At 42.0% G+C, this 27,226-nt stretch overlaps 2 long non-coding RNA genes across 2 annotated transcripts in view; both read right to left on the bottom strand.

The window, feature by feature from the left end:
• The window catches only part of LOC307220945, a 367,696-nt gene extending 340,584 nt beyond the window's left edge, over positions 1-27,112 (bottom strand). Inside the window, exon 1 of the long non-coding RNA XR_013841185.1 lies at positions 26,457-27,112. This is a non-coding gene — a long non-coding RNA (uncharacterized lncRNA). The remainder of the gene's footprint in view (positions 1-26,456) is intronic.
• On the bottom strand, positions 23,674-26,440 carry LOC307221020. Its single transcript, XR_013841287.1, has 2 exons — positions 26,203-26,440; positions 23,674-23,886 (listed from the first exon to the last, which is right to left on the bottom strand). It is a non-coding gene; the product is annotated as an uncharacterized lncRNA (long non-coding RNA).
• Positions 27,113-27,226: the final 114 nt, after the last annotated feature.

The following is a 27,226-nucleotide window of genomic DNA, read 5'->3' as shown; positions in this document are numbered from 1 at the left end:
GGTTCTTCTGTGTTGCAAGTGCTGGCTGGATGCCCGGCTGCAGGTAGTTGGAGACTCTCAGCCGCTCTGTATTAATCATGAGTAATGCCAGGTGCACTTGATTACACCAAGGCAGGCTATAAAAGCCATAGGTGGGAGGGGCCCTGTGAGCTTCTGCCCAGATCAGAGGACCTGATGCTGGGAGACCGACAGTCGGGGTCTCTCTCCTGCTGTTCTACCTGGGGCTCCAGGCAACTGAAGGGGAGATTGGGTAGCCCCTGTTGGGTATGTTTTATGTTATGCTTTGTATACCTGCTGTTTATTTTGTTAATAAAACTGTTTTGGTTCCCCTTCCACCTTCTCATTCCTTTTGTCCTGATATCCTTGGAAAGAACTGCTGTATTTGGCAGTACACATGCATAGGGAGATCTTCATCCTTGCTCCTGGGTCCTGGGTGAGGCCTGGGATGTGCGGAGGGCAACCAGTGGTCACCCCCCCCCCCAATATTGTGGAGGCCTGGACCCCCTGATTCAAAATATTGAGGGGGCTGATGCCCCTAGCGCCCCCTATACCTGGCACTGATACTCAGCCTGGAGCCTGCCAGATCTTTTGGACTGCAGTTTCCATAATTCCTCACTCTTGTCCATGCTGGGAGTGGCTGATGGCAGTTAGAGTTAAAACATTTGAAGGGCACCAGGTTGGGAAAAGCTGGTCTACATCAGGGCATTTTACAGAGAAACAGAAGCAAAGTAACTCTCAGCAAAACAGGTTTCTGCCCTGGAACTTGGTGTGACTGGAAAAAATGGCTCTGTCAGCTGACTTGCATCCACGTGAGTTTCTCGCGTCGTGCCAAAAATTAACAAACAACTTCTGCAGCAGGTTAATAGCTTGCTTTCTTAAAAATCTCCTTTTTGACATGTAGTACTATAATGTTTGGAGAGACAAGATAGCAGGTCCTGCACAAAACAGATATTTAGTTTGTTGCTTTCAGTCCTGCTAGCACAAAATGTACAGAAATTGAGATTTAAAATAACAACAACAACTATGTATTCTGTTAACCACTCAGAGGGTTTATTTGCAAAAGAATAAGATGATAAAGCATTAATGAAGAATAAATTGAAAATAATAATAAACAAGAAACTCTCTACCATGCATGAACTGTTAGTTAAAACCTGGACAATATTAACATGCACTTTGGTTTGTACAAAAAGTGGCACACTTTTCATCTGAAGATGCTGCTGGGTTTGGCACTATGACAGATATACAATTACAGCAGACTCTATAGTAATCCATTTATATGATGCTGATATTTTGTAATTCTATGTTATTATTGTATTATACATTTTATAATATAATTATGATTAAATGATAGCAATGGTACACTTCAGTACAGAGCATTAATCGTATATATTGCATTTGCTTTAAAGCTGTATTTTCAAAAATATTCTAATAAAATGATTTTAATAAGTTAATAAAGCATTGAAATAAAAGGAGCCAGCTTCCTTCCATTCAAAACTGAATCCCGAGATTTGGACTCTTTTAGCAACCAACCTATTTCTGAGTTTTTAAGGTTTTCTAACCACATGTCTAATAAATGGCAGTCATTTTTAATGCTGGCGCCTAACAGTTCTTCAAAATTTGTTTTCAGAACAGCTGCAGTGTCTACATTGTTCTACAGTGTAGCGCAGTATGGTGTTTGTATGATCTCTATCATTGTATCACCTAAGGATTTGTTAATGGGTCATCAAGATGAATGCCAAGCAATCTGCTATTGACCGGAATATTTCTGAAATATATTGACCAGATATTTCAGAATTTTTCAGATAGTGGGTCTGAATGGTGTTTAGCAGAAGAAATGAGATGGAGGGGTTGTCTAACCAAAAGATGCAGTTAGCATAGGTAGGATGCTCAGATAATTCTGAATTCACAATGCGTATCCTTCCCATACAGTCTCATACTAGCACAGCCCTGTGTTTTCTGTAATCTCTGCTTATCCAAACATTTGAATATTAAAATGTTATGAACATGGCATTTGAATGAATGAGGTTAGTCTCCCTCAGGTCTCTACATCTTATGACGCATACAGCTGACCAGCTAGAATATAAATGAGCTCAGCTACTCTTGCTTGGAGGTGTACAGTGGTACCTCAGGTTAAGAACTTAATTCGTTCCGGAGGTCCGTTCTTAACCTGAAGCTGTTCTTAACCTGAGGTAACACTTTAGCTAATGGGGCCTCCCGCTGCTGCCACACCGCTGATGCACGATTTCTGTTCTCATCCTCAAGCAAAGTTCTTAACCCGAGGTACTATTTCTGGGTTAGTGGAGTCTGTAACCTGAAGTGTCTGTAACCTGAGGTACCACTGTATTATGAATTAAGTGCCATTTCTGCCAGATGTTCTTCTCCAGTTCAGTACAATGAGATGTACTAGGGGGCGCATCGGAAGATGGCTGACAATAACATCTCTCTGACCCACACGAGGTAATTTGGCGGCTATGATGGGAGTAATTAGCCTCCCTACCCCCCCCCCCAGGATGGTGGGGGGACTGCCCTTGCCTGCTGTGCCCTATACCACCCCCAAATTTGTGGGGATGGGGGCACTAGGCACAAAGCCCTCCTGTGGGATTCTGGCGCTCCTGGACGCCGTCCCTGATCCGTGCCACTAGCTGCAAGAACTTCAAAAGAAACAATTTGGATGAAGGAATGCACATATTTCAAGGAAGGAGGGGGAGTAAAGACTGCTAACAGAAGAGATCTCTGATAAAACAAGACAAGAATAAAACATGAGAAGATACACCAAGATACGGTATGGCAAATGACTGATGGGGGAGGGGGAAAAACTTTCCTTTCTTTTCTTATGTGATTAAACAAGAATCCACTCCCCTCACAAGTCAGAAATGTCGTTTTAAGGACTTAAGCTGTGGATTTAAGGCTGTGTGGAGATAAACTTTCGAACCAAAGCATGTTTTAAGAAGAGCGTGGAATGTATAAGAGCTTTGGAATGACACAGTTAAAAATGCCGTCGCCATATTGGGAAGTTCTGTCGGAGGTCTTGAGTCTGGGAGGAGAAAGAGAGAAATAGAGCTGTTTATACATTGTGGGTGAAACTCCTCAGAGGGACTTAAGAGCGACAGTTTTGCATGATGGAAAGAGTGATGTTATCTATGAAGGTGATGATATATGGAAACCATCCTGATTTGAGGATTGGAAGAACAGAAAAATTCACACAGGATTATTATTGGTGTTTATCGGCTTAAGGAGACTATCAGAAGAGATCATAAAGAAAAAAGAGAAAATATATGAACAAGATGTGATGTGGAAACAGCAAGACAAGACTGGATAGAATTATGAACTCTGTTTGGACTGATTTGGATTGATTTGGACATTAACGCAGTAGCAAGAAGATGATCAGAATCCCCCTTCGGATCTTGAAATATGGGTCCCCCCAACAAAATTTAAAATTCGGCTTTGTAATTTGGAATTTATGTGATGTGATTTAATTTGATTGGCTGGTTAATATATATATATATATATATATATATATATATATATATATATATTTAAAGAGATGTTGTGAATGTGTTGTCAGCATCAGGTCAGTGCCCAGGGCATTATTCCTGGGTTGCAGGGGGTTGGACTAGATGACCCTTGTGGCCCCTTCCAACTCTACAATTCTATGATTGCTGGAACCTTGCCTACTCCCAATGGAGGCGGATCCACTGAGACTCCGGGGGCACAGCTCTCCCACTGAAGAAGATGTCAAGGGGTCTAAACAAAAATCCTCTTCAAATCTCAAACTTACACAATATTTCCTGTTCCATATGTGTTACACTTATTTGAACTTAGAGGCATTTCTATCAATCTCCTATTCTCTGGCCAATCAGCTCTCTGCATCATTCAATCAGTCCTAAGCCAAAAGTATTGTAATGGCAAAGAAGAACCAAAGTGTGTTAAGGAGTAAGCTATGTTAAGTGCAGTGGGTCTTACTTCTGAGAAAATGTGCTTAGGATCATGCCATAAATTGTGCCATGTGAAGGTTGTCACTGCTGTCTTGTGTGCGGTAAGATTCACTGTATCGATCAGGGCACTGTTTCTATGCCACTAAAACAGTCAGATGTGGAGGAAGCAGGGCTTTTTGTTTCTAGCAGGAACTCCGGCACCTCTCAGGTTGGTGCAATTGCCATTCTAAGAAAACAAGAGTGGTGTCCATGGTTAGTTCTGTCACTACTTTTTCTAGAAAAAATAGCACTGAGACCAAGTTTAGAGCCAGTGGAGTGGAGTGGTCAGAGTGTTGGACTATACAGTGGTACCTGGGGTTACATGCACTTCAGGTTACATAAGCTTCAGGTTACAGACTCCGCTAACCCAGAAATAGTACCTCAGGTTAAGAATTTGGCTTCAGGATGAGAACAGAAATCGTGCTCCGGTGGTGCGGTGGCAGCGTGAGGCCCCTTAGCTAAAGTGGTGCTTCAGTTTAAGAACAGTTTCAGGTTAAGAACGGACCTCAGGAACGAATTAAGTACTTAACCTGGGATACCACTGTAACCTATAAGACCAGGGTTTAAATCCCTACTCAGTCATGAAACTCAGTGATCTTGGGCTGGTCGCTGTATCTCAGGCTGACATACCTCACAGGTATGAGGTGAGGATAAAATGGAGAAGGCGAGAACCATGTACACCACCCTGAGCTCTTCTTGGAGGAAAGGTGAAATATAAATGTTGAAACAGCAGCAAAAACTGCTGGGCACCTTTGTTGTCATATTTTGGCACCAGGTAAGGACTTCTCTTCCCACCACCACCACCACCCCTGGCTTTTGATAGACTAAGGGGATGTTGTTTGTTATTAGTGTGCTGCCAACATTTCTTGTATCTGCTATGGTAGTTGTTTGGGGTTTTCATTTTTCTGTTTTATTGTATAACAAACTTCTTTCTGTCTTTAACAGTGTTGTAAGACACTCCTTAGCCTTTTCTTTGCAAGGGAGTGGAGGTTGAGGGTCAGATTTTTCCTTCTCTTAGATGGCCTATTTTACCAGGTTGCCAGGCCCCATCTTCCCCTCAATTCCCTCTACAGCATTTGCGGAAAACCTTCTTGACCATTAAACCCACTATTGGTCTCATCTGCTCAATCTGACAGAGCATGTCTTTGCATGCAGGGGGAATTGCATTGGGCAGGGGGAATTGCCCAAAACTTATGATAAACTGATGTACACAAATGGGGTTGCCATCCTTGTTTCTACTTCTTTTTAAGAAGGCTTATGCATCTTTAATGGCAGTGGAGAAATTTAGTAGATGAAACATTTCCTGGTGAGGGAAATTTCTCCAGGCCAGGCTGATATTCAAGGAGCTGAGCTAGAGAAAAATACAGGAAAACTATTTTGTTGTTATTCTTTTCCTTAGTACTTAAACTTTGCTTCGCAGAAATTAAAGCGACACGCTTAAAGGATTACGATATAAATACTGACAAGACACAAGAGGAAAAGAGGAAGGGAGGACAGAAAAGGAGATAAGGATATGGACAATAAACGTGTGATTTATAAAACATAGGTGAAAGCTGGAAGTTCTGTTTTTTTAATCCTCCATCTCCCCCAATTTAATTTACAAAGATAACATTTTTTTTAAAAATGTTAAGGGAGGAAAGCCCAGATTAATGGTTAGGTTGTAGGGAGTATTTTTAAAACACAGTAGAACCATGATAGATAGCAAGGGAAAGAGAATACTGATCACAGGTGTGTGTGGAAGAAAATAGCATCAATAATGAGATTGATAAGAGGAAGCTGACCCAAAGCGATCACAGAGGTAAAGCCAGAAAAGATAACAGAAGAACAATAAGATGTGTTCAGGAATTCAGTCAATGATGAGACAGCATAAAGCAGATGTGGGGAGACTTTGGACCTACAGAGGCTGCTGAATGACAACTCTCATCATCCCTGGTCATTAGCCATGTCTGCTGGGGCTGATGAGAGTTGTCACTCAGCAGGACGTGGAGGGCCACAGGTTCCCTACACCTAGCATTAAGTATGTAGGGTGTGGACTCCAATGTCTGTGGCTCAGCCTATCCTACTCTCAACCTTTCTGTGTTGAGTGGGAAGGTTTGAATGGGACGTCTGAGCAAATTCAGCTGTCTCCCTCTCCATACACACTTCACGGTGTTGTGCCAAATAGATAGCACTAAATGAAGACTAATTTCTGAGCATTTTCAAGCACTATGGCTATCTTAGGTATTGGGGGGGGGGTAGTTGTTACGATGTTTTGTTCATTCTGATGAACATATAAAACATATGAACATATAGAAAGCTGCTTGACCCAGTGAAAGCCATTTCAAATGTGAGTGAAGCTGGACAACTTCCATATCCATTCCTTGCTTTCAAAACAATAATAATTGAACCTTGAGAGGGAGTGAAGTTGGCATAACAGGGTCTTGGCAAAGGACATCATTGGCTTTTGGCTGGTTTTTCTGGCCAAGTTTCAGATAAGATGGGTGTAATGGTTATAAGGGGTTGCTCGTGCATAAGTTACCGCCACTCCTGGCTAGGTAGCCTGGTTAAACCTGTTCTGGCTGGACAGCCCTTCACTTCGTGGCTGTTCAGTCGCTAGCAGAATCCGTCAGTGGCCGTTTCTTGAACTTCTTCCAGCAAAGAAGTTCTTTGATGCCAAGTCTACGCCTACTTTCCCTGCGCGGAAGTCTTCTGCGCAGGGTGGGTGTGGGTAGCGGAGGACCCGTGCTCTCCCCGCTGGTCTCCAGCGAAGAGTCTTGGAGCCCCCTCGCCGATTCTCCCATCTGCCCTCCTCTATCCCTGGTGTTACGCTGATTTCCTTCCCCAGCCGATGAGCTCCCTCTCTCCCTGCTGGGCCCCTCTCCAGCATCGCTTGAGAGCCTTGCCTCCACCTCTGGCTCCGATGTCAGTTCCCTGACAATGGGGGAGATATGGGAGTCAGCTTGAGTGTATTTTCTACAAAGAGCTACAATTCTGAGATGTTTTAACAGTTAGTCCTTCTTCCCAGGGTTATCTGTATCATGGACCTCAGTGGTCTTCTTCTTCTTCTTCTTCTTCTTCTTCTTCTTCTTCTTCTTCTTCTTTTCTTTTGTCGTTTAGTCATGTCAGGGTCTTTTCCAGGGAGTCTTCTCTTCTCATGAGGTGGCCAAGGTATTGGACCCTCAACTTCAGGATCTGTCCTTCCAGTGAGCACTCAGGGCTGATTTCCTTCAGAATGGATAGGTATGATCTTCTTGCAGTCCATGGGACTCTCAAGAGTTTCCTCCAGCACCAGTGGTGCTTAGCTCAGAGCAATGTACAGTTTCTTTGGCATGAACCTCCACCAGAAATTGTGACAGCAATTCTGAAGCAAAGTATTTCACATAGTAAGGTGTTAAGTATTTCATTAGTTAAGTGTTTCATTTAAAAGAAGACGTGAGAGAGAATCAGAACAGGTAGAAACCACACAATGTTTCTCCCAGCAGAGAAGCAACTGTGACAGCGGAAATCCCTTCCAAACCAAAGTAAGACACTTTTCAGTTTTATTAAGTGCTACATATTAACACAAATGCAAATAAATGTCCACAGTATCTTTGTAAAGCAAGAGGGATTGGGAGGGGAGGGGGGAAGGAGGACAACCAGTTACACCCCTGTCACTTCATCGGCCTCAACCCTACCAGGTCCAATGCCCACTGAATAGATTTATTATTATTATTTTGTAGGTGAGAAAACTGTGTATTGTTGTTGCATAGCCTTTTTTATTACGTCATAAACAATCTGTATCTAAACTGTTGCCAAAGTCTCACCAGGGTTGCCAGATTTTTCCTGGCCTCTCTCCTGTGTCTTGGACATTAACAGGAATTTTGACTGATCTGGATGATTGAGGGTTAAGGTTAGCAGATGTGGGCAAGGATTTTAAGTTATAGCTCCAATAAAGCATATTATTGTAAGCACTGCCAAACAATAAAAAAAATGTGTTACTGGTTTGTTTGTTTTTAAATATGTTGGAATACAATTCTTGCTAATGGCATACACTGTTGACAGATTCATTGCCACCAAGTTCTCACAACAGAGTTTGTCCTTGCAGAGTTGCCCCTTTGTAGGCTCTTCACTCTGTATGGGTTCCAACAGAGTAATTCTGCAAATAAATACAGGAATAATTTCCTTTGCCGGGAACACAGAAACAATTGTGAGGTTAAAAGCTATCATTTTAGCATAACAGGAAAAACAAATGAGCTGGCTTTATTTCGTGGGGAGGTGGTTGTTCTTTGAGATGTTTGTTTCTGAAATATACTTGGAGTCCTGTAGTGATTTCATGCTCTTTATTGCAGCTTGCAAAACAGTGATTGAATTGCCCCCCAAACATCAGGCTTTTATATACATTATTTACACAATGAGTCCTTTCTGATTGGCTGATTCTGATTCCCTCCTGGAGCCTGATTGGTCTTTTCCTGCAGGCCAATCAGTTGTTGCATTCTATGATCCTACCAGCCTAACAGGCTGATTAGCTTCCTCCTGGAGCCTGACTGGTCTTTTCCTGCAAGCCAATCAGTTGTTGCATTCTAGGATCCTACTTGCCTATTGTACTAGGATCCAAGCTTAGTACACAACAGTTTCTGAATGCTTTTCTGTTTTGAATTGTGTGATTATGAAGTCTACAAGGCATTAGCAACAACCAACTGATCTGATATTAATTTTCACATACAACCCATGGAATGCCCATATTTGATAGGAACAGAGGAACAGATATAGATACAGTGGTACCTGGGGTTACAGACTCCACTAACCCAGAAGTAGTACCTCAGATTAAGAACTTTACCTCAGGATGAGAACAGAAATCGTGCGGCAGCAGCGGGAGGCCCCATTAGCTAAAGAGGTACCTCAGGTTAGAACAGTTTCAGGTTAAGAATGGACCTCCAGAATGAATTAAGTTCGTAACCAGAGGTACCCTAACCCTAACATAGTTTATATAATTACATAAAATACATTGCCATTCCATGATTCCATGATTCCAGTTTCTTTTTACATTATCTTTTTACACTATTTTTACATTTATTTTTACAATTTATTTACATTATTCCAATGTAAATGGTGGAGGGAAATAATCAATTATGTATACTTCACAGACTGAAAGCAACAATAGTAGTGAATGTCAACAATGTCAATAGTATTCTATGGATTGATTTCCATTCTGGACATGGGGCAAATTACTACTACTACTACTACAAAAATACAAACACTGGCAATTTCTGATCCTGTTGCCATTTTCATCAGAATGGTATGGCTTCCCTATCCTCATTTGAAGATTCATTCAAAGAAGAGAAAATCTGTCATCCTTTGTCAACTTGTTGGAACTGATAACCATTACAGTGCTCAAATGGACACTTTCAGCCTCTTACTACCATGTTGATTTTTGTTCATTTTTTTCCCAGCTGAGCTTCTCATGCAAGATTTGAAGATTGGTGTTCGTATCATGCTTTTGTAGTATGTCTTGCTGATATCTTGCCTGCAGTTCGGTAGCAAGCACAGTGGGGTGAAGCCATAAAGGAAAACACCTCCAACACAAAGATAGCCATAGCACAGCTAGCTTCCTGTACACAATTTCTCTGTTCCTGTTGACTCAGGATGTAACACGCTCTATGTGATGGATAAAGTGGTAAGGAAATTCCCCTTTACAATGTTTCTCTTTTGAAGCTGCTTCTTAAAGGGAGAGAGAAATGTTAGAGTCTGGTTCCATTTCATTTTTACCAAACTGGAAGGGGCTGAAATATCTTGCCTTGTGTGCCACTCGACTTAGAGAGCAAAGATTTGCATGGCCATACCTTACACACATTTACTAGGGAGTAAATTACAATAAACAGTGAGGTTTCAGTGGGAAAAAAGTCCAACCTAATCTCAATGACATTTAAGTATCCCACATCATAATTAAGCAGTTTTGTGATTGGACCAGTCTTTATTCAGGTGCACCTCCGAGGGCCTTCTGGCAGTTTCCTCACTAAGAGAAGTGAGGTTACTGCGATCTAGGCAAAGGGCCTTCTTAGCAGTGGCACCCACTCTGTGGAACACCCTCCCATCAGTTATCAAGGAGATAAAGAATTCCCTAACTTTTAGAAGACATCTGAAGGCAGCCCTGTATCAGGAAGTTTTTAATGTTTGACATTTTACTATGTTTCTATATGTGCTGGAGGGACGCGGGTGGCACTGTGGTTTAAACCACAGAGCCTAGGACTTGCTGATCAGAATATCGTGGTTTGAATCCCCACGACAGGGTGAGCTCCCCTTGCTCGGTCCCTGCTCCTGCCATCCTAGCAGTTTGAAAGCACGTCAAAGTGCAAGTAGATAAATAGGTACCACTCCGACGGGAAGGTAAACAGCGTTTCCGTGCGCTGCTCTGGTTTGCCAGAAGTGGCTTAGTCATGCTGGCCACATGACCCACAAGCTGTATGCCGGCTCCCTCGGCCAATAAAGCGAGATGAGCGCTGCAACCCCAGAGTCGGCCACGACTAGACCTAATGGTCAGGGGTCCCTTTACCTTTACCTTTATATGTGCTGGAAGCCACCCAGAGTGGCTGGGGAAACCCAGCCAGATGGGTGAGGTATAAATAATATTATTATTACTTATTTAGACAATTTATATACTGCTTAATCACAATTGTCCATAAGCAGTGTCATTATACTCAACAATACAATCAAGATAAAGTTAGTTTTAAAACTATAGCACCAGAAATGACTTAAAATGCCTGCTAGAATAAGAAAGGTATTCAGTAGGCACTGGCAGTTCAGTTGAGAGGGGTGCTGTGTAATTTTGGCTGAAAGGGAGTTCAGAAAATTGGGCCTGCAATAATGAACGCCCAGTTCTTGTGGATACATTACTGTAATCCTAATCATATATACTTGTAGGCATGTCCTACTAAATCAATTAAACTTATTTGTTGAGGAAGCAAACACAGTCATGATCAAACTGTCAATTTTAGAATGTAACATTTCAGAATAAGCAGGAAAAGTGATGGGTATATCCGCTGAACACTACAGACTTGTGTCCAGGGTTCCCTTCATCACTCTGGAAGCATCATCCTTTGGTTTAAGGGGGTGAGGAAAGTCTGATAGGCTGGGCACAGTGTGTTATGTACTGAAGTTCTCACCCTGGGCCAGCAGGGGGATACTGTAGATAGTTATGCAAATGAAGGATCGAAAGTGACGTTCAGTGATTGGATAGTTTTAGAAAATTGTTACAGTTACGTGGTACTGGAGCTCTATATAAGCAGGCTGACTGAGCCCTTCAGTTCAGTTCTGTTCTAGCCTCTTAATAAATAAGAACTGTTTGAAGAATCGCTGTGTCGTCTGATATGTTCACCCACAACTTAACACAGAGAAGCAATCAAAATGAGCTCAAAGCCACTGATCAGAGATGAGCAGGTTTATGGGGGCCATAAAATCACCTTCAGTGCATGCAATTAAACAGTCCTGCTACAGTAGCATTAACAATAAGAATTTGCAAAGCCACAACAACCATTACTGAGCCCAAAAACAACATTTACCCTTGATTGACCATGCCAGCAATAAATATGGCCAAAAGTGGGTGTCATGCCACACTCAAGCACAACAAAAATTATTACTATTATTTTTTAAATCTGCATACCACACTTCATCCATAGATCTCAGGGCAGTTCACAACATCTACTTTAGAGGATCCAGATTAGGCCACCTCTGCTCTTTCAGAATAAACATCACATCAAAAAAATATCCCATGGCGTCATGGGCCAGTGGAAAGTTAAGACACAGTTTTTCAAGTCAAAGTCCACCATATTGTTTGCTATGCAACACTGGTTCACTGAATTTACTAGTCAATTGATCAGTTATGTTACCTGTGAAGTCACAAATGCCATTTGGCATTGCAATAGAGAGAGCCAGTGTGGTGTAGTGGTTAAGAGCAGTGGACTCATAATCTGGTGAACCAGGTTCACGTCCCCGCTCCTCCACATGCAGCTGCTGGGTGACCTTGGGCTAGTCACACTTCTCTGCAGTCTCTCAGCCCCACTCACCTCACAGAGTGTTTGTTGTGGGGGAGGAAGGGAAAGGAGAATGTTATCCGCTTTGAGACTCCTTAGGGTAGTGATAAAGTGGAATATCAAATCCGAAGTCTTCTTCATTATGATGTCAACTTACAGCAAATGCAAGAGCGGTGATCAATATCTGGCTAGTTCATTGGCCTACTATTATCAATGTTTTGGACCTACCAAATGCTGAAGCTTAATCCGGACAAATTTTAGTATACAACAAAGAATAAATGGATTCCTGCCAAAATCTCATTAGGTAGGAAGATATGGTACCTAAACAAATTGCATTTATATTTTAAAAGATGCTCCCTTTTCATTTTGAAGCATTTTCTGGATTGATTTTATGTGCCAACAATTATACAGGGGAATGTAAAACTTATTCTGATTTTTTTTAAAAAAAAATGCAAGTTGGGACAAGCTTGTTTAGCATTTCACTGCCATTAAAAGATTAACACAGGACCTGTTGTATGGGAGGGGCCAAGTTATATCAAGTCAGTTGGACATGGAATGGGTTTCATTCTTAACTTGCATAAACGTTTCTCCTGAGAGTTCACAACCTCCAGCTACCCATGCTGGATTTGTAGTGGCTATATCAGATTGTTTATCTGATTTAATCAGTGTTTTTTCGGGGGGGGGGGATTTGAGGAAACTCACCACAGAGTTTACTTGTTTATTGTTAGCCCAGTTGCAGTGCTTCCCCCCGCTCGGCTGTGCCTAAATGTAAGATGTGGTTAATAAACTCTAGCAGACAATGTCGTTGATTAGAAATGGCCACAACTTTATTGATTACAGATATAGGTGGATTTTTGGTTCAGGCATTGGGTGTACAGTTTCAGGAGCTTGTCCTACACTCAAGTAGGACCCTGGCAGAGACATATACCCGACTGGCATGTTCCCTCCCTCCTGGTCAATCGTTCGGGAGCTTCAAGAGTTTTCTTCAGCCGGAACATCACGGCCACTGATGCCAACAGACACTGGCACATTTAGGGATCCACAGTCTTCACAGCTTGCGCAACAGACCTCAGCAACTCAGCATTTTGGCTAATCTACTTTATTTACATATAAACACACATGGAGCACTGCAACATGGCTCCCTTTCTCTCTAGCATCAGTTAGTAAAGAGAAAGAACAAAGGACAATAGTCCCACTTCACGGAACACAGTAACACAAACATCTTGTCTCCTTCACTTCCCACTTTGTGGAGTCAAAACATACACCGTCATGTGAAAGACAACAATCCCATGGAACAGAAATTCTAACATACAGTATATGAACTTAATCCATTCCGGAAGTCCATTCTTAAACTAAAGTGTTCTTAAACCAAGGTGTGCTTTCCAATAGCAGCGGGGGACTCAATTTACAAATGGAACACACTCAACAGGAAGCGGAACATATTCTGCTTCCAAGGTAAAGTTCCCATACCAAAACACTTACTTCTGGGTTTGCAGTGTTCTTAATCCAAGTTGTTCATAAACTAAGCTGTTCTTAAACCAAGGTACCACTGTATATCTGTTCCTGCCCCCCAACACACACACACACACACACAGAGAGAGAGAGAGAGAGAGAGAATGAGAGAGAGAGAGAACTCAGTTCCTCCGAGTTCCTGTTAAAAAACCCCCTGATTTTTAATGTTTGCCATATTCTGATAAGCAAAAAGAGGACACATTTGCCGACCTCTACTTTTAACTATGGGTCAATATGACCCATGAAAAAGAGGATGTGGCCTGGAAAAAGAGGACATATGGCAACTCCACTTTTGAATTCCCGTATTTTCCCTTGTATAAGATGCCCCTGTATATAAGACGCCCCCTATTTTGGGGGTTGCAACCAATCACCCAGCCCCACAATGCACTGACTGTGTATAAGACAAGCCCCGTTTTTAAACATTATTTTTGAGTTGAAAAACCTAGTCTTATACACAGAAAATTATGGTATATACTGTGACAATGGCACGTGAGAGATCTTTGTTATTGCTGTTCTCAATTATGCTGCAATTTGTAAAACAATATTATTATTATTAATACAGGAGGATAAAGCTGTAAATATGCCCACTCCAAGAAACTTAGAATTACATTATGCATTTGCAGATGGAGTAATTCATGCCTGTGTCCTTTTATATGCAGGAGACGATGCCTTAGAAACTTCTATCTGGTTGCCCATTTGCTTATCGTGAGCCCCGTCAAGAAGAAGGAAAGAAATGTGCATTGTTAGGTCTTCCTAGCTTCAGACTAAATAAAAAATGCAGTTTGTTTGATCTAGTATGGTAGATACGTCTTCGGGGATTGATTAAAGTCAGAGGTACATGGTGCTACATTCCTCGTGTGTATTTCATCATCAAAGGATTCTCATTTAGCTCTTTGAATAAAATATGAAGATAACCGATAAAGCACCTGTGTCACTGCTAAAATCCTTTGAACCAATATTTATTAAAACTGAAAGCAGAAGGGAGCAAATGAAGACACCTTTGTATTAAAATGAGCAAATCAGTCTGATGGAGCAGATATCTTTTGATTCTGAGATTTAGATCCCTTATTTAAACTGAAGGTACCCAAAAAAAAAGTTCATGACATTGGGGGATGGGGAATTATGGAAATTATGTTTCCATAAAAGACTGAAATGGAGATCAGCTTCAAGGCACAGGCAACTCCACAGAAACTCATTTGGTGGAGCAAATGGATGGTAAGACCCAGTTTTTTGCATACAAAATCCATGTTATACATGAACTTAGAACAGTTGTACCTCTGGGTACGTACTCAATTCGTTCTGGAGGTCCATTCTTAACCTGAAACTGTTCTTAACTTGAAGCACCACTTTAGCTAATGGGGCCTCCTGCTGCCACCGCACTGCTGCCACAGCATTATTTCTGTTCTCATCCTGAAGCAAAGTTCTTAACCCAATGTACTATTTCTGGGTTAGCGGAGTCTGTAACCTGAAGCGTCTGTAACCCGAGGTATACTGTATTTGAAAGCTGGGGAAGCAAATGGGGCAGTGTGGAATATTTCAGAGGTGTAGATTGGTACCCCCTTGCTACCCCATGGAGTCACCCCTGTACTGAGGAGAGAAGGGATCTGTTCTTCATGACTGCAACTTATCTGTCACAGAAAGCACATTCTTCCATTGGAATAAGTGGTGTGGATTGGTTGCAAATTGTGAGCTCCACAGCTGGGAACTTTTAGAAATGTCTGATCAAATCACTGAAATCTGTCTTTGCAGCAATTTCTTTCTTCTGAATATGCCAGAGTTTTTCATTACTTCTGTATGAGTCTCTGGGAATATCTTGATTGGTACATTATAGATAATGACTTTTTAGATACCTGGAATAATAAATATTAAATGGGGATCATCCGATGGAGTAGAAAAATGACAGTACAGGGCTTTATAATTATGCTCTATCTTGGCTAAAATATTTTCACAGAAAAATGGCTCCCTCACTAAACCTGCCTAAAGGGCAGTATATCATCTTATGGAGATGATTGACATTTCAGTGATGAAACAATTGAACTGTGGCTCAGTATCACCTTATCTGCTTCATCTATCTTAATACTTCAAAGCCCCTTAGATATCCATAAATAGTTCAACCACGTTGACAATTCTTAGGGGCTAATGCATCTTAAAATATAATTGGGCCTGCTCTTTCATTCCTAGAGGTCCAATGATGTCTTAATGATCTTCTGTAAAACAGATCATTTAGTAATCTACCTGCATTGTTTTAACACGCCCAAATAATTCCACCCTTCATTCTTCTTAACCTTCCAGGGAAGGCTGGTGTAAAACAACCTGGTATAAGTGAAGATGGTGTAAAGTTACACCACATTAAAAGCTGCTTCAGCAGTGGGGCTACTGCTGGCTGAGGCAGATGAAGCTTTAAAAATCATGTTTGAGTTACACCACTGCCACAAACTTAACTTGTGGCAGTTTGTGAGGTCACATGATGCAACTGAACAGGCTAAGGATCCAAGCAAAGTTCTCCCCTGCCACAGCCCCAGGACACCCCATTTTCAGCGTTTATGCTGGTTTAAGATCTGCCAGGCTTGGTTGAGCCAGCTGGCTCTCAGCTGAACTGAGATGGAGGAGATACACTGGTGTGTATCCAGTGGCGTAGCGTGGGGGGTGCAGGGGGGGCCGGCCGCACCGGGCACAACATCTGGGGTTAGGGCAAATCCACGGGTTAGGGGGCGCAAATCCACGGGTTAGGGGGTGCAAATTACTTGCCTTGCCCTGGGTGCTGACAACCCACACTACGCCACTGTGTGTATCCAGTTTAGCCAAGGCTGAAGGAGTAAGCCCAACACAGACTGACTGCACTGAGAACCTCCCAGCTTACTTACATATCTGCTGGATCTAACCTGCTCATCCCAGCCAATCCTGCTATAGGATTGCTCCCTTAATCTCTGAAGCCTCACAAAGAGGCCAGCAATTAGTAAATCGGCATTGCTATGCCAAAGTGCTGTTGGAATACAACTAATGTTGTGGGGGCAGGAATTCAATTCAGTTTGTAGCAAGAGCACACTTTCCAAATTCTGCAGTGTATATATATCCAGCCAAGTAATGCGTACAAAAATGCATACACTAGGGTAAAGTATGCATATAAGTGCATATCATAGAAAAGTACATTATATAAGCAGGAAATCACATGCAAAAATACATATTGCAGGAGAAATTTTAATGGGGGGGATGGACAAACGGATGTGGAAATGTGAGAACTGAATTTAACATTAGGAAAAAACTGAGTGAAAATGACATTACACCCATCCCTCACTTCCGCTCCCATGATCCTTGACTATTGGACATGTTGTCTGGGAGTGATGGACATTTAACCACATCTGGAGGTCTCCATGTTGGTACGCAAGGTTGCCACACAGAGGCTATTTTAAGGCGGTGGAACCGGTTCCCCCACACTGGGAGCCAAGCAGAGAGGGCATTAGGTAAGCATTTGCCCACAGGAAGGAGGCATGAGGGCTCTGACAGGGTCCTAGAGTCCCCCTTCCCCTTCACAAAGCCTAGTAAGCATCTGGCCAGCTTTGGGAAGGAGGTGAGAGGACTCTAGCATCCTGGCAGACCCCTTGCACCTTCTTCCCAAAGCTCAGGATAGCATTGGAGTTGGGGGGAATGCCAAATTTTGGCTTAGTTCAAGGTGCCATAGTACCAATGAATGCTCCAATATACACCTACATGGGAACAAGCCCCACAGGACTCAATGGGTCTCACTTCAGAGTAGGAATAACTACATTTAATAATAATAATTTTAATTTGCCATTTTTTTTAAAAAAAAATATTATTTAGACATGCATACAAAACAGTAATGGACGCGGGTGGCGCTGTGGGTAAAAGCCTCAGCGCCTAGGGCTTGCCGATCGGAAGGTCGGCGGTTCGAATCCCCGCGGCAGGGTGCGCTCCCGCTGCTCGGTCCCAGCGCCTGCCAACCTAGCAGTTCGAAAGCACCCCCGGGTGCAAGTAGATAAATAGGGACCGCTTACTGGCGGGAAGGTAAACGGCGTTTCCGTGTGCTGCGCTGGCTCGCCAGATGCAGCTTTGTCACGCTGGCCACGTGACCCGGAAGTGTCTCCGGACAGCGCTGGCCCCCGGCCTCTTGAGTGAGATGGGCACACCAACCCCAGAGTCTGTCAAGACTGGCCCGAACGGGCAGGGGTACCTTTACCTTTACCTTTACAAAACAGTAATGCACATACACTTACAGACAAAAAAAGGGGAAAAGGTAAGGGAAAGAGAAAAATACATAAAATAGGTAAATAATAACACACCCATGTGGCTTCCCTCTGCCAGTGCTTATCATCTTTCTTACTTTAAAGTTCTTATTTGCATTGCAATTCATGTATCTCTACCTTACTTCTCTTATTAAACTGTTATTTTTTCTAGATCAGCTTTACAGCTTAGTCTAAACATATCAGCATGCTATCTTTAGAGCAGTGTTTACTCATATATTCTTCAAACCATATCCATTGTGACCTTAATTTCTGATTTGTTTGATATCTTATTGCTGCAGTTAATTTCGCCAATTCTATAAATTCAGATAATTTATATAACCAATCCTCTTTTGTGAGTATATAATTTCCTTTTCAATTCTTTGCAAGTAGTAACCTGGCTGCTGCAGTTGCATATAGAAATATTTTTTTTTCTATCTTGGGGTACCTCATTTCCTATTATACTCAATAAAAATGCCTCAGGGTCCCCCCCCCCCAAGAGATTCTGAACATCTTTTTTAGTTCCTCATGGATGCAACTCCTTTTTTCTTTTTTCTTTTCTTTTTCGCAGCCCCACCATAACTGTATCATAGTACCTTCTACTTCCATGCATTTCCAGCAAAGATGGATTTTGTCTTGTATATTTTGGCAATCTTTGATGGTGTCATATGCTACCTGTAAAACATCTTCATGATATTCTCTTTTATGGAATAACAGGCGGTGAATCTTATATCAATTTTCTTTCCCACTGGTCTAATTGGATTGCATGTCTGATATCTTGGGCCCATTCGACCTGTACTTCTTTTATTTGTTCATCTTTTAAATCCTACTCTAATAATAAATCGTATACTTTAGCTAATTTTTTTATTGTTTCTTAATAATACTTTTTGTAGTTTCGATTCTTCCTTTCCAAAGCCTGATTTTTTTATACAAAGTAAAGACATTGTTTAATTGGTAGTATTGAAGCCAGTCTGTGAGATGGTGCCTTATTTCCTCAAATTCTTTTAACTTCAGTTGGCCTTGTTCTTCTCTTACTAATTGACTATACAGTGGTACCTCAGGTTAAGAACTTAATTCGTTCCGGAGGTCCATTCTTAACCTGAAACTGTTCTTAACCTGAGGTACCACTTTAGCTAATGGGGCCTCCTACTGCCACTGCACCGCCGCCGCAAAATTTCTGTTCTCATCCTGAAGCAAAGTACCTGAGGTACTATTTCTGGGTTAGTGGAGTCTGTAACCTGAAGCGTCTGTAAACCGAGGTACCACTGTATGTTGCCCAATTCCCTGTCATATTTAATTTTTTTTTAAATAATTTTTATTGATTTTCCAACACAAATAAAAACAAACAACACACTCACATACACAAACAAAAACATATAAACATGTATAATTTCATAATCCTGTTTCCATACCCCTTGTTTCTCATACCTCCCTTTTGCTGCATCCTTATTTTTAACATTTTTTTTTTTAGCAATTCTCCAATAATTAATTATTTAATTCACTTTCATTACATTCCTTTTTCTTTAACTTATTAGTTACAGCTGCAATTCTCTATTTCTTATTCCCTGACATCTAACACTCCTCAATTTTACAATAATTTTTAAAATATATCTTGAATTTCTTCCAATCTTCTTCCACTGTCTCTTTCCCTTGGTCACGAATTCTGCCGGTCATCTCTGCCAGTCCCATATATTCAATCACCTTCGTCTGCCATTCTTCCAGAGTAGGTAGTTCTTGTGTCTTCCAATACTTTGCGAGGAGAATTCTTGCTGCTGTGGTAGCGTACATAAAAAACGTCCTATCCTTCCTTGACACCAATTGGCCGACCATGCCCAGAAGAAAAGCCTCAGATTTCTTAGGAAAAGTCCGCTTTAGGACTTTCTTAATTTCATTATAGATCATTTCCCAAAAGGCTTTAATCCTCGGGCAGGTCCACCAAAGGTGATAGAAAGTACCTTCAGTCTCATTACACTTCCAGCAATTATTATTGGGCAAATGATAAATTTTTGCAAGCTTGACTGGGGTCATGTACCACCTATAAATCATTTTCATTAAATTTTCTTTTAAGGCATTACATGCCGTAAATTTAATACCGGTGGTCCATAACTGCTCCCAGTCTGCAAACATAATGTCATGACCAATGTCTTGTGCCCATTTAATCATAGCTGATTTCACCGTTTCATCCTGTGTATTCCATTTTAGCAGCAATTTATACATTCTTGACAAATTCTTAGTATTGGGTTCTAACAATTCTGTTTCTAGTTTAGACCTCTCCTTCTGGAAGCCTATTTTCCTGTCCTGTTTAAATGCCTCATATATCTGATGATAATGTAACCAGTCTCGTACGTTAGGCTTTAGTTTCTCATAACTCTGTAATTTAACTTTTTCACCGTCTTGTTCTAAAATTTCACAATATTTTGGCCAATTAGACTCCATATTAAGTTTTTTCACCTCTTTGGCTTCCATTGGTGACAGCCACCTGGGAGTTTTACTTTCTAACAAATCTTTATACCGCATCCAAACATTATATAATGCTTTTCTAACAATATGGTTTTTAAAACCCTTATGTACTTTTACCTTGTCATACCATATATATGCATGCCAACCAAATCTATTATCGCCCTGTCATATTTAATTTTTTAACTGAAAAAGCTTCTTATGGTGACAGCCACCATGGTGTATGCAGTTCCAATAACGGTTGGCAAGTTGTCCACACCTTATACAAAGCGCTCCTAAAGATGTGATTGGTGAAACCTCTGTGGACTTTTACTTTGTTGTATCCTAGATAGGCATGCCACCCGTATCTGCTGTTGAAGCTCTCTAGGTCCAGTATATCTAATTTTTCCAATAGAATCCAGACATTAATCCAAATTAGACACTTGGCTTCATAATAGATTTTGAAATTTGGTAATGTGAATCCTCCTCTCTCTCCTGTCTATCAGTAGTTTGTGCTTAATGCAAGGTTTCTTTCCTTGCCAAACAAATTTTGTCAAGGCCATCCTCCATTCCTCAAAACAATCTTTTCTTGTTATGAAAAGCTCACCTCCTCTACTTCAATGCATAGTCTGCATTTAATTTTAAGGAACATGTACATGACTATCAGCCCTAAACAAGTAAATAAAGCAATGGCTATTGTGTCTCAACTTGTTCCTCATTGCCGTTTAAAAATGGCCCCCATTTAGCTGCAACAATAGCACTGATGTCTTCCTGGATAATTCTGTTTCTCGGTTCAGTGCAGGGACAAGGTGAAAACACATGAGGTGTTATTAACAGCATTATTGATGCCTTGTGATAGGTTTCCTGATAAACACACTGGCTGCTGTTTCTGCAGTTAAGAGACTTGGGAAGAATTTTTTTTTCTACACATGGCAAAGTTTAATCACACCTAAAGTATGGCAAATAGCAATATCATAAATGCAACTGAAAATATGACTTTCTGAAATGGCTCTCCGTAATCCTTTCTGGTAATGTTTTGCTATCAACCTTGACCTACCTTCAAATCTTTTCTTTCCTGCTCCCAATCCCATTTCTACCACCTTACAAAACTTATGGAGAAGGTGGGGATGCAAAAGACCAGGCATCCAGTTGCCCTTGAAACCAAAAATGTTGGCCCCAATTAGGGATGTCAGAGAAATCTGACAAAAATGGAAACAGGAGAGGAAATCCCAGGTGCTTACTCATTCATCCCATGTCCAGAATTGAAAATAATTCAGAAATATGATCAATATTTTTCAGCTGTGGACTCATGCTGGGATAAAATTGAAAGTGTGCATTTATTAAGTGGAAATACAAATTCTGGTTTTGTACCTGTGTCGAATGTCCTGAATTTAGGGAAATTGCAGGCGTCATCAAGCCTGGAGTGCAATGCATTGAGACTTCTGCCAGGTTGTCCTAGTTATAAGAAAGCTGGTTTTATTTATTATTAGTATACCCCACCTTTCTACCATGGCGATCAAAGCAGAATTTTTAGTTTACCAAGGCCAGGGGTTCTCAAACATTTTAAACAGGGGGGCAGTTCACTGTCCGTCAGACATTGTTGGGGGCTGGACTATAGTTTGAAAAAAATATGAACAAATTCCTATGCACACTGCACGTATTTTATTTGTAGTGCACAAAAAACAGGAAAAAAACAATACAATATTTAAAATGAAGAACGATTTTAATCAACATAAGCTTATAAGTATTTCAGTGGGAAGTATGGGCCTGCTTTTGGCTAATGATAATATAACAGCAATAATGAATTTCTATGATAACAGCAATATGTCAGTGCCCTCTTACCAGTCACAATGTGAATGAGGAGAAAATTGTCTATGTTGAGGATAACCTTGTTTGATTTCTTGTTGTTAAGTTGTGGGTGAACATATCAGACAACACAGCGATTCTTCAAACAGCTCTTGTATATTCACAGGCCAGAACAGAACTGAACTGAAGGGTTCAGTCAGCCTGCTTATATAGAGCTCCAGTACAACATAACTGTAACAATTTTCTAAAACTATCCAATCACTGAACGTCACTTTCGATCCCTTATTTGCATAACTATCTACAGTATCCCCCTGCTGGCCCAGGGTGAGAACTTCAGTACATAACACTTGTGATGTTCAGTTTTCTTGTCTGCTACTTCACAAAATACTAACCGCCGCACGGGGGGGGGGGGGAGAGAAATGAGAACAGAGCCTCGGCTGAGGTAAAAGTAAAAGCCATCCCTCCCAGTGCAGGCTAGGCTACTCACCCCAGGAGTGCTGCCACCACAAGCCCAGCCAATAACTCCTCTGGGGTGAAAGAATAGGCGGGTGAGTGTGCGTGTGCATGTTTTTACCTCAGGCCTTGCCGCCGCTTCCCTTCCCTTCCTTCTCCAGATGGCAGCGAAGGGCTCCTCACGATGGTGCATGTGACGTCGATGACTTGCTTCTTCCTTCCTTTCCTTTCCACTTCCCTCACATGTTCGCGCACCCTCCCTCCTCTCCTTTCCTCTCCTCTGTGATGCATTTGTTGCAATCGCCTCACATGGGGCTCCTGGCGTATGTCCTGGTCCCCGCATGCAGTGTATGTGTGGGAGAATGGAAACACACATAGACCATAGCTGTCTTACAGATTTGAAAATAAGGGACCAACAGCCAAAATAAGGGATTTTAGTCAACCAGCTCCCGAGCCAAAGGCAGAAAGCCCAGCCAGCCCAGCCAGCCCAGCAGCCAAACGAAGCCTCAAGTGGTGGTTCCCAAAGCGCAGCAAAATGGCAAAGAGGGTGCAGCAAGAAAAACCACCGTCACCTCTCCACTGGGAAGCGCTGAGCAAAGGCGAGTTCCCAGGCAACACGGCCGATTTGAACAGCACAAGGCATGCAAGCTCCACCCCCCAGTCATTCTTAGACTCCTTATTGGGTGAGCAACGCAGCCAAGCAACACAGTTGAAGCCTCCCTCCTCCCTGGCTGGCCGGGAGGGAGAGGAGCTGCTTCCTTTGAAACCCGGGAAATTTAAGGGACATCATCAATAAGGGACAGCAGCAGGACACGACACTGGGATAAGGGAATTTCCCGCCAAATAAGGAACGGTTGACAGCTATGACATAGACCCGCTAGACAGTGGCAGGTTCTGTAATTGCTGGATGGGCTGGGTTAAGGACCCTGGCAGGCCAGATAGTTTGAGGACCCCTGCCCAAGGCACTGATCAGATCCAGATCTGCTTAGCATCTGTGCATGCATACGACACAGAAATCACTTAATTAATTATTGAATTTCTATGAATGTACAACAGAGATCAATAGAAGAGGAAAATTAAAATTCCAGAAATCTCACGCACTAAATAAAAAAATAAAAATGGATGAGAGGAACATGGGGAGTAGGGAAGGAAAACATATCTGACAGCCAAAGACTTCTTTGTTGTTAGTTTTGATGCTGGCTGTTTATGAAGACACAAACCCTAAGCAATATATTATGCAGATTAAACAAGGAAAAAGCAGATTGTCACTCAAGTACAAAAGGAAGTTTTATTTCATTAAGCATTTATTTTAAAAGGCGTTTGAACAATCCGCCCTTTAGTCATCATATAAAAGCTTGACATAAAATATTCTTCCCCTAACAATGCCTTTGCATCCATAATTAAATAACCAAAAATGAATTTCCAGCATCAAACATTCTACCATTCAGCTATTTCAGTATCGGACTGGAGAAAAATGAACTCCTAAATGAATACAAAATAGAGACAGTCAAAAATCTTTTTCTTTTTTTGAAAGAATGTCCAGCTTTGGAGATCCACCAGCATAAACAAGTTTATCCAAGAACAAATTGAAATTGAATCTGTGTTCACGATTAGGATGCATTCTGTGCATGCTGCATTGCTTTGAATAAGCTATCCATCCTAATGTGCATATTGTCACATCCACATTCTTGCTCAACTAGTTACACATTATTGAGGCATGCCTAAATATGGATTTGTTCTAGATATGGTGTTCACTTAGGGAAAATTCCTATGCACAATACACTGGCATAAAGGAAGACAGTATAAATTAAGGCAGCATAAAGTTACAGCAGCTCCAAACCCTGTTCAGCACAAAATATATTGTGATTTTAAAATAGTGCAATTTGTGAGTTTGGACCTGTCGTGCAAAAAATCAGGCAAAGGCCTGCCAAAGTCACAGTTTGGTCTGCCACCTTGATTCACAATGGTGCCCAGAATCTAAACATTGATGACATCTGTCACCCTCACCTTGGGAATCCTTGTGCTAAGTTTGGTGATGATTCGTGCCAAAAAGGGGGCAGAGTCATGCCAAAGTCATATTTGGGCCACCATCTTGATTCAAAATGGCAGCTGGCATCTGAAGGTTGAGAATTACTGTCGCCCTCAGGAAACCTCATGTTGAGTTTGGCGATGATGTCTTGAGAGGTGTCTGAAGCTATGGGGAATTAATTCTTTCTTGACAAAGCACTCAGTTTCATCAGCTCCTAAAGTTCAAGTAATATACACAGCATTATTCCCCACTAACTAGTTGCCTAGACAACCCATGACTGCAGACCTGGGCCCTAGCTCAGACAGTTGGAGCAACAGCCTAGCTCCACCCCCATTCCTTCTCAGCCCCCATTGGCTGATGTGGTGCACTCAAGCCCTCAGAGGCTCCACCTCAACAGCAGATCAAGCTGTTCCCTTCACTTCAAGCCTCTTCTTGAACAGAGAGACAATGGAGGGGGGGAACTCAGGGAATTCCTCAGACACAACCCTTTCCCAGAGCTCTGCAGGCTCTCCTGGTCCCAGGACCTTCTGCAGCTCTTCTCTTTCCTCCTTCTCTCTGTCTCTGCCTGCCCTGTCTCCTGCTCCTGACCCCCTTCTTCTTCCACACCCAGCAGCTGCTGCATGGGTGGCACAGAACCAACAAATTACTGGCCCCTTCCCCTAGATCCTTCTCCTCTCTCCTCTCTGCCCACAACCCCCCAACACTCCTCGTGTCCCTCCTGTCCCTGACATCACCCTATTTCTGGAGATGACAGCTTGAAAATTGTGGAGAAGAGTGCTTTGAATTCCTGTTGGTTTCAGTGAGATTACAGATATCTTCCATGCTTTCATTGCAATCAAAGGGACTTGAAAATACTAAACATTGATAAGTTCATGTCCGGTGCACCTACGCACAACTCAGAATATTTTTAGGATTATATAGTTAGATTTCATACACGTATTTGATTTAATATTAACATAGCATGTTTGACTATGATAGTCATTTGATTTAACAAGGAAAAAAAATTGATTCTGTCTCAGCGGAATAGTACTGTATGCACACACACACACACCCTACCACTGCAATGATAGATGACATAGCTAATTCAGTGTAGCAAAAGGTTAATTCAGCAATTTCATGCCTCCATTTCTTCTGAGAATGTATCAGCTTCAGTTCAGACTGCATTAGCTCCATTGTGATGCTAAGTTATGGTCTGCCTTGAACTATCTAGAGGCTCTATTATTTAATGTATGTCTTGTTGGGCAGTCACCTCTGGCCTGATGAATTTTGTTTGCCCATATGCTCCTTGTATGGCACAGTGTAGGCCAAGTAACCAAGCCACCATCAGATACAATGCTCAATGTGGTCGTAGCGGTGAAGAACTGGTATGGTTTACTTTCAGATTAGGCTTGTGGTGCTATTTGATACTATTTGATTGCAGCAGTAGCAACTGTTTGTGAGGATGGGGATGCTTACTTAAGCTACTGATAGCTGAGCTGCAGCTTCTTAACAGGAAGGGGAGAAGCAAGGCAGCAGAGAGGTCAGCATGGTGCAAACACACTGGCAGAGCCAATCTGGCACTACTATTAGTAGTTTTGCACCATGCCAACCTTCCAGCTGCCTTGACCCTCCCTCTCTTCCTCTTCCAACAGAGACTCAGCTGTTGGGAAGTCAGATATGTGCCTCTGCCCCACGATGCCAACTTCAACTGGATACTGGTCTTAAAATAAAGGGATCCAACTCTGAAACAATTAACAACTACTATCAAGCCTTATATTTCCAACACTAACCAGCACCTGTAGAGGTGGTGATGAGGTTGACAAATGAGCAAGTGGGAGAGATGCAGGGTATAGAGTGGAGAAAGGAAATGTGGTTGTGTGAATCAGTCCCAAAGTCACAGATAAAGTTGATTATTTGTTGGGTGCAGGGTTGTGAATGTATATTTACTGGCCTCAACTTGATGGGGTACAAACTGGAAAACCAATCTAAAACTTTCCCTCAGTAGTAAAAGTTAATATATCCCCCAAATAAAACTATTTATCACCTGTTATGGAGATCCATCTTGACAAGGCTGAGATGCAGTCTGACTGTTAACTGCTTTTGGCTTTACCAAGACTTAAAGCATATCCTCTTTGTGACATCACACCTGACATCAGAATGTCATGTTTGCATTCAACCTAGACTATCTCCATGCCAACAGCAATGGCCAGTAAACTTCTGCAACCAAGTAACCATCAGCCTGACTACCCAGTTGTTTCTATCTAGACTATTGGATGCTCATTTTTTGCTCTCATAATCAAAGCCTGAAGAAGGGCTGTGTATAATCTGAAAACCTGCTTCCACTGTTAAAGAAAACTAATTGTCAGGGACTGAGCAGAGGAGGAATGGTGGAGACCCCCTCCCCATCCTGACCCTACAACAGGGGGTTGAGGGAGGTAGCAGCTCAGAGGCAGATGAGGGGGAAAGTTGGGAAATCATGGGAGAGCCAGAACAACACCTGGCTGACATGTTGTCATTAGAAAGCATCCCAGACCCACCATCTCCCAGAACCCGGCAAGCCTTAAAAGTAGGAGAGCAAAGAGCTCAAAGACAGAGGGCACTTAGTGGCATCCATAGAGGAGGTGATGATGATGATGACGAATGAGGAAGTGGGAGAGATGGGGGGTGGAAATTCTCTTGGGACAATGCCATTATCCAACAGGCTGGTTCTATAACCTCTCTCTGTAAAGATTGAAATAAAAAAAGGACTGTAAGAAACTTTCCCTTGGCTTTGTATTTTTCTGAGCAACCAGCCAGGAGCCGCGGACAGCATCC

Source organism: Podarcis cretensis (assembly GCF_951804945.1).
Source record: "Podarcis cretensis genome assembly, chromosome: 7".
NCBI classification, from domain to species: domain Eukaryota; kingdom Metazoa; phylum Chordata; class Lepidosauria; order Squamata; family Lacertidae; genus Podarcis; species Podarcis cretensis.
The sequence above is the reverse complement of the archived record's forward strand: the minus strand, read 5'-3'. Positions and strand labels throughout refer to the sequence as shown.